Below are 6,073 nucleotides of genomic sequence, written 5' to 3'. Positions count from 1 at the left end.
AATTCCTTTATTTTGATCATCACTTCCTAGGGAACGCAGGGATTGATTTCCATTGATTGGGGACTGAAAATGTATTTTACTTTTTATTTGAACTCTATCGCATTTTTTTTCGTTACCAATTACCTTAGATTTTCACCCAATTATGGAATAGATTTTAGACGGTAATGCTTTGATCGTAAAACACTTCCCCATAGATGGCTGAACATTGACAAGAAGAAGAGGAGTCAAACGAACTTGAACTCCCTTGCTATCAATCGCGGAAGACGCTAGTTCTGCCTGATTAATTCGCTTCAGAGTTGGGTTAGGAGATGGTGATCGGGAACTTTGGCCATGTGCAATTCGTGATCAAGACAATGAGCGTTCACGGCCTTGCTTCTGAAACAAGGAGAACCCTGGCATACCTCAGCAACATGACCTAGTTTGTTGCGATTGTAGCAAGTGAGCGCTTTAGCAAAGCGCCCTCCGTCGGGGGCGTGTTTGTTACCGCATCGGAAACAGGATCCTCTAAGCTCTGATTTCGGTTTGGGGCTGAACTTTGATTTGCTTCCCTTATACGTAGAAAGTGCGGCTGCTGAAATCTCGCGCTTTTCATCGAGTGTTTTCTGGCCACTACTAGTCGATTCCCATGCCAATGCAATCTTAAAGAATTCCTTTCTGCTAGGGTTTTCGTGACGTAGAACATCTTCTCGTAGCCTTAAGTCGTATGTTCCTGTAATGATTCGAAGCATATGTAGATCATCAATGCTCAGTGATTCTAATTCAGCCTCATTACCTTGGAGTTGGAGTCGCAGATACCAATCTGAGAACAGTTCGGATTGTTGCTGTCGCACCGAAAAAGTTGTAGCGCCGGGAAATCAACGGGATGTTCCTGAGAAAGTATTCTTTCAGAAGGGTCAGGCATCCCCTTGTCCACATATTGGGGTAGAATCATCGATCTCTAAAGATAGGAACTGTTGTAATTTGAGTTCCAATGAAGCTTTGAGGTAACCCTGTTGTACTGCGAGTGGAATGTGCTCATCTGATTTGATGAATCGTATAAATGATAGCCTCATTCCATGTCCGGAATTCGGCCAGGTTTGCGTGTGCCAATAACCTTTCGGGATGTAATGCTTCATTGATCCAATTTGGCGTTGAGTGGAAATGAATGATCGGGTTGAGTCAGTATTCGAAGGACATGCTCTCAACATGGAGCGTATACTCTTGATCAATGAAGTTGATGATGTGCTTTGAAGAAATTCTGCGTCATCCAACTCTTCTGGGGGTAAGGTACGACGCCACAGTCAGAAAACTTTCTTCCGCTTTTACCCGAGATTCTTGAAGCTTGCAAACAGAGCTCTTGCCTCCAGTCAGTCGAATTCGGATAAATTCTGGGGACAATTGAGAAGAAATCTGTGATCGTGTTCGTGCATCTTGTGAGGTAAGCTCGAACTGCTCGGTTTGATGCTTAAGCACTCTGTTGTGTCACAACCACGGGTTGAGAAGAATCGGATCTCGAACCCACTGCTGGGCCGACCACGCCCAGTAGGCTTCCTGGCATGGACCACGAAGCCCTGTTTGCCAGGAAAGCAACTCTCGTGTTTCTCCTCGCTGATCCATGTCTTGGATAAGAAGGTGAAGGCGTGTCGTCGGATCTTGTCGACACACCGTCCAGGTCCAGCCACTCGCAACATGTTCGCCCGTCCATGACAGTTGAGAAAGCAGGCCGACACCGGTTGATTCCCTCCTCTCCGCTTGATCCGCTCTTGCGGCCAATGCTGATTCCTCGCGATACCGAGTTGTTCAATCGACCGAGAAAAGAGAGATTACTATGGCCATAGAGGGGGCACGGTGGTTATATTTTCTGGTTAAGAGTTTGCTCTAATGCCAAACATCTAGATATGTTTTTCTTTGTCAAAGAGGCAAAAGTAACAACTTTTGTGAAATGCACATGTTTAAAAGTAGCTCAGTAGTGTGTTAAATCACTTAAAGTCCATTAGAATGCATCATTGTCAAAAACGTAGTCAATCAGTATTAAACCTACTCTTATTTGTGTATTGACCTGAAATTTCATAAACTTCCATAAAGCACATGCTTACTTATTACAACTTAAAGGTTGTGTTTTACGCCTTAAAAGATCGAAAAATGGCCTAATTATGTTTCCAGTTATTCCAAGGAATGTGATTGTCTTTTTCAATCACGGCAAAAAATAATATTTCTGTATTTTGTTTAAGGTTTTTTAAAAGCAAAAAGTAGCAAGAAATATTGCTTAAACTTGCAAAACATGCAAAACTGCTTTCAATTTACTTAAGTGCCAAAAGCTAAACCTCCTATCATGTTCCTAAATATTTGAACGATACCTGTGACAGTTTAATTTTCCAAATTGTCAGTTTTTGCAATAATTGATAAATAATTCATATACGTACTAGCGATGTTTTTATTCAACGTTAGTAGAATTTTGTCAAATTTCAAGATTAAGCTTGATTAAAGGTGCAATTGACATGTATGGCATCAACAATTGTGAAATATTGACATCAAGTAAGTTTTAATTTATATTGCAAAATATATTCGGGCTTTTCTACCTGCTTCAGAAAGAGAAAATATTTTCATTTATATTTTAGGCATAGAAAAAGCTTATTATATTTCTTGGCAATTGCTTTAAGATATAACCGGAGCAAGTTGTAGTCAAATTTGATGAAAACGCATTTTTTTGAAAACGAGATATCTTATCGTTTGCTCCATGGATTTGAATAAAATTCAATTTGGAAATGCAACTGAGGTTACTTCCAACATCTTTGATTACGGTCTTAAAAAATGTTATCTCTTTGTAGGTTTTAAGTGGATTAATATTATAATCTGAGTTAGAACCCAAAATGATTTTTACAAAAGTTGTTCCTTTTGTTTCAATAGCAACGAAAATTATTATCACAAGTCTTGGCATTTCCAAAAATCTTTATCAGTTTTGTGAGTAACAACGTGCCGGGGAAAGGGAAGGGATGATTGGGAAGAGGAAGAAGGTTCGAGGGCTAGAAGCTCACGTCTTGAAAAAGACTTGGGCCGGGGATTCTGGGAAGAGGAAGGATTGGAAGGGGAGGTACACTGAAAGGGGCATATCACTAATTAAGGATAATAATAAGGATTATCAAGTTAAGTGCTTGAATGATCTAGTAGTCATAGATCAATATACTTTAATGACCATTGGTAACTTAGAGCTTTCCAGTGCTTCTGGTTCTGATGGGCACATGGTCTTGATCCTCGTTTTTTCTTGCCTGATGAGTTCAACCTTGGATCAAGAAAAGTTTTCTCTTCTCTGAAGCTAACTTGACTCATATTGCTCCAATTTTAAAGGGCGCGATAAATTCGCTACCCAGTAACTATGAACCCATTTCTCTTGCTTCAGATCTTACCAAGGCGTTAAAACGATCATGCAGCAAAAACTCCTCGAATTTATTCACGTTCGTGAAGTCCCTTTTCTAGTCAGCACGGCTTCGACCGCATTTCCGTAAACATTGGAGCAGAGCTACAAAGGGGGGTAATGAAAAGTGAAATTCGTGTGATGCGCATTTATTCAAAATGACAAAGAATTAGCACAATTGGAAGATCTCATTGCAGAATCGATCGGGTTCAGCTTGAACCACAGCCACAAGTGAGTCGATGGCGCAAGGAGCCAAAGCATCCACAAAGTCTCCGCACACGGCAGCGTCGGGGCTGACCAGGCATCCTCACAGAAAGCGGGGCCTTCAAGTAGGCCAAGAGAGCGGCGGTCTGAGCATCTCCGGTAGCAACATTCAAAAGGTCGTCCAATCGAGCCTTGCAGGTGTCGCAATCCCAGGCCTTGGTGGCAATGCAGGTGGGGTCCAAAGCGGCGCAAGCAATATCGGCAATGTTGTCGCTAGCTTGAGAGGGCATTCACAATGGCGGGCCACCAGGTGTCCACACAGTGCCGCAGCCCTGGGGTCATCCAGAGCAGGGCAGCAGGCATCCTTGACGATGGGCGGCCTCCTCAGTGACCTCGCTGTTGGAGCCCAAGTAGTCCAAGATGGCGTTGACACCCACCTTGCAGGTCTCGCAGTCGGCAGACACGGTGGCGGCGAGGGCCACGACGGCAATAAGGCTCAGGAATTTCATGATGGGGATGGGTCGCTCTTCTTTCTCCTTTCTGACAAGAGTGCACAAATGATGACTTTACGTTCGTTTTTATACTTTTGTTTATCAATTGAGAATATGGTCATCCATTATCAGGCGAACCTTATCTATGATTGGCAAATGTTGCTCTTGCATAAATGTAGAGGCAAAATTATGGATTCTGTCCGCAACTTAAGCAATTCCCGACTTGCCATGACATTATTTGTTATAAACGCCATGCTCCAACAGATCATCCAGTGCAATATGAACGTATCAGAGTAATAAAGTCAAATAAAAAAATGACCAATTGATAAATTTAACTTGCACTGTAACGTGATAAGTATTGTAAACACAATGTCAAATTGGGCAAGTCATTATGGTGTGCGCACTCTAAATATATAAACAGTAGACCAAACACTTGGACGTATAAACGACACAATGCCTCCAAAATCAAGTGCAGAAAACAACACCTATGTTTGAAGCAATTGAATAATAAAGGAGCCCAAAAAGGAAGGGAAGATGAAAGATCTGGTACTTTTACGGAACTACTGAACACAGGTTTTTAAAAGCGTACGCGTGAATCTGAAACCAAGAAAATACAGTTTTTTTATGCACACAAGCTGGATCTCATAGAGTTGTTAACTAAAAGGCCATGATCTAACTTCTCAAAGGCTTGGCAAAGTCGAGATAGAATCCATCGACTGACTCATGACTCTCAAGTCCTCAATGACTTGCTCTACATGCTCAATCAGTTGAGTAAAGGTCCTAAAATGCGCTCTGAACCCATGCTGACTATGACTTACCTAAGCGGGTGTTCTCCAGGGCCCATCTTAGGGTCTACCTTTTTTATAATATGCGTTGCCCTGCTTCAAAAGCTTAGTATTACTGCCAGTCTCTCTTCTTATGCTGAAGATGCAAAGTTAGTTTCTGGTAGGAATGGCAAGATTCCAGTAACCTTACAAAGGAACTAGAAAGAATCTACCCTTGGGTTACTGAGAGTAATATGGCCCCGACCGGAATGAAATTCCGCTCTATGACGTTTGGGGTCAATTCCTTTAAATACTGCAGTCGTAGATAAGGAGGTAAATGATTTTGAGCAGGTCTCATCTATGAAAGATTTATGTGCAGTCCTCCAAATAAAGATCAGTCGATGAGCATATCCAGTTGAAGCGGCGTAAATCTTTTCAAATGTGTGGTTGGATATATCGCATAATAAAGTCCAGAGACAGCATCACGATACTAAGCTCTGTACAAGTCGATTATTCAGCCACATCTTGACTCACATTTGGGCTCCAATAAGTTCAGCTGGTTTGCAAAAGTTGAACAAGTCCAAAGATGTCCAGTAATTAAAGAAGTTGGAACTGTGGCAGTGTTCAGAGAAGGTAGGAAAGGATGTGATATTGTAGTCTTCAAAAGCATTCATTAGCGTTGTCCAACCCAGGTTTTAGGGCCAATTCTAGTGACCAGTAAGAGTACTGATGGGAAAAGGGCAACTAACAAGTTAACACAAAACCCAAGTTCTACTTTGTTTACAAGCAAAGCTTGCCAAGTTCTAGAACTTTGGTAAGCTTAACCCAAGCAGAGATTCGCTCCTAAACTAGGGGGCCCATATAGTTAAGCTCAGGAAAACCGCAAAGGGTTTTTTTTTCATCAGTTTAAAGTCAGAATGCCGGAAACAAACCAAGCATGAACCAAGCACGTTGCAACTCATTGTTGGTAGCCCATTATGCTAGCCCTGACTCGGATTTTACGCGGAGAGGGTTAAATATATGGAATGAGAAAAAGTGACGATTTTTTCTCTTTTTTGTTTGGGGTCTGTACATTTGCCCATTCGCTTTACACTTCTTGGAAAACATGACAAAGTGTTCCTCTTTAGCTCAAAGTGCAAAAAATAGCGTTCGATATCAAATCAGATACTAGTTCCCATCTCTAAAGAGTTTTTTCTTTCAAACATTGTGCAGATGAATTGGCC

Source organism: Tigriopus californicus, chromosome 6 (genome assembly GCF_007210705.1).
Source record: "Tigriopus californicus strain San Diego chromosome 6, Tcal_SD_v2.1, whole genome shotgun sequence".
NCBI classification, from domain to species: domain Eukaryota; kingdom Metazoa; phylum Arthropoda; class Copepoda; order Harpacticoida; family Harpacticidae; genus Tigriopus; species Tigriopus californicus.
Note: the sequence above shows the minus strand (reverse complement) of the source record.